We start from the raw sequence: 2,500 nt of genomic DNA on the forward strand, positions 1-2,500 counted from the left end.
GACCGGCCAGCGGGGGGCGCCGCGCGCGCGGACCGTCGGGGCCCGGGGCCCTGCGTCCCACTTACTTTCGCCCGACGGGAACCTTTTCTTTTGTTTTTATCCGAGAGGACACACGGAATCTGCACCCCCCGCAGTGGCGTCAGGCGGCCACCGGGGGGCGCCGCGGCGGGGATCGGGGGGGGTCGCCCGGGAGCCGCCTGCCCGTCCGCTGGGCCAAGGGGGCCGGGGCGGGTCACGCGCCGCCGTCCCCCCCCGATCGTCTCGCTCCGAGCCGCCTCTGGCCACCGGGGGGCGCCGTCGGGTGGCGCGGGGGCGCCCCCGCCGCCCGCCGCCTCCCCCCGCACGCGTCGGGCCTCCCCCCGGGCCCCCGCGGGCCGGGGGACGCGGCCGGCGAGCGTCGGACTCCAGCGCGGAAGTGTCGCGGATGAGTGCGGACCGGGGCGCCCGCGGCCCAGCGGCACTTCCAGGGGCTCGGGGAGGAGATGGTTGAAGCCTGGGTGAAGCGCGCCCTCGGCCGTCCGTGTCGCTACCCGCCGGAGAACACCTCCGCCGGATCAGTAGGTACCAACGAGGCGAGCGAGAGAGCCGGGACTCTGTCCGGGGCCGAAAAGCCTGTTTCCCTGGAGCTTTTGCGAAAGGACCCGTGACAGAAGATGCGCGGAGCTCAGAGATCAGCATGGGCAGGGCCTTCTTGCATCCGATTTTGCCCAGGCAGGGCTCCAGGAACCGGGTTACAAAAAGCAAAAAGCCCTGGAGCTCAAACGAAAGGTTTAGTGACAAGATAGCCGTGGAGCTCCGATAACAGCATGGCAGGACCAGGATGGGGCCTATAAAGGGTCCACGGCGGGCATCCGTTGGAGCCCGACGTACGGGCCGGGCACGTCTCCTTCTCCCCCCGGAGGCAGCGCCCCCCGGCGGGCCAAATCGGGTACTGCAATTTGTGGAAGTTTCGCAGATGAGTGCGGACCGGGGCGCCCGCGGCCCAGCTGCACTTCCAGGGGCTCGGGGAGGAGACGGTTGAAGCCTGGGTGAAGCGCGCCCTCGGCCGTCCGTGTCGCTACCCGCCGGAGAACACCTCCGCCGGATCAGTAGGTACCAACGAGGCGAGCGAGAGAGCCGGGACTCTGTCAGGGGCCGAAAAGCCCGTTTCCCTGGAGCTCCTGCGAAAGGACCCGTGGCAGAGCAGGCACGGAGCTCGGAGAGCAGCAGGGCCGGAGCTCGGAGAGCAGCAGGGCCAGGGCTCCCTCCCTTCCATAGGCTGCCCAGGCAGGGCTCCAGGAGCCCGGTACCAGCTCTCCCCGTCCGACAGCCTCCTCTCTGGAAGCGGAGAGCGGACGCAGTCGGGCTCCCGGACCGGGGCCCTGGGAGAGGGTTTGGGAGAGCCCTGCCGGGAGCCACCGGGACGGGCCCGTGCGGACGGGTGCGCGGCGCCCCCCGGCGGTCGAAGGCGGAACCGCGGAGGTCTCTCTATCTCTCTCTCTCTCTCTCTCTCTCTTTCTCCGGGACTCCCGGCCTCCCGTTCCCCCGACTCCCCCTTCCGAGGCCGAGACGGGGCAGCGCCGGGCGTCCGGCGGAGCCCGGCGCCAGGCCCGGCCCGTCCCCCTCTTCCCCCGGCGGCAGCGCCCCCCGGCGGGCCGAATCGGGTACTGCAATTCGCGGAAGTTCAGCCGATGAGTGCGGACGGGCACCCCTCGGGCCGGGAGGCGGCTCCAGGAGCCCGGGGAAGCGTCGGAGGACGCTCCGCGAGAGCGTCGCGCGCGCCGCCCGTCCCGCTACGCCCGAGGGAACCGGCCAGAGAGCATCACAGGTGGCGAACAGAGTCAAGCCGGAAAAGAGAAAACGGAGGGCTGCGGTTGACGCGAGAGAAGGGCCCCACGTCTCCCATTTCCGCAACCCGATCGATGTGGCACCCCGCGCCCCGGCGGGGAGGGACGATCGCTCGGCCGGAACCCAGGGGTCTCGGCCGGCTCCAGGCGAACCCGACCCTCCCTCTGCCCACGGCGCGCCCGGAACCCCTCCGCCCGGAGAGGGCGTCCGGTCCCCAGGCGTCCGCCCGAGCGCTCCGGTCTCCGGAGCCGGGCGGGCCCCGCACCCGTACCCCGTGCGGCGCGGTCTGCTCCGTCCGCCGGCACCCGCAGGCGTCCGACGCCGCCAGGGGTGCCGGGGAAGCGTCCCCCTCGCCCAGCGAAGGGCGCTCGCCCCCGGACCCCGGCGGAGCACACGATTTCCCAGGAACCGAACGAGCGTCGCATCGAGATCCGAGGACGCGGCCAGCCCCGACGGCCGCTCCTCGCAAGCCCCAGGAGAGGGCCCTGCGCGCCGCCCCCGCTCCGGCGAGGCGGCCGCACGGAAGGGTTCGCCCGCCGGGCCTCCCCCGCCGCGGACGGGAGGGCCGGACGGGGCGGAGGTCAGAGCGAGAGAGAGAGAGAGCGCGGGAGAGGAGCCGAGTCTGGCGGCAGGGCGAGAGAGAAGCGCAGACTCGGAGCGAGACCGTCCAGGA

Source organism: Pseudophryne corroboree, unplaced genomic scaffold (assembly GCF_028390025.1).
Source record: "Pseudophryne corroboree isolate aPseCor3 unplaced genomic scaffold, aPseCor3.hap2 scaffold_1847, whole genome shotgun sequence".
NCBI classification, from domain to species: Eukaryota; Metazoa; Chordata; class Amphibia; order Anura; family Myobatrachidae; genus Pseudophryne; species Pseudophryne corroboree.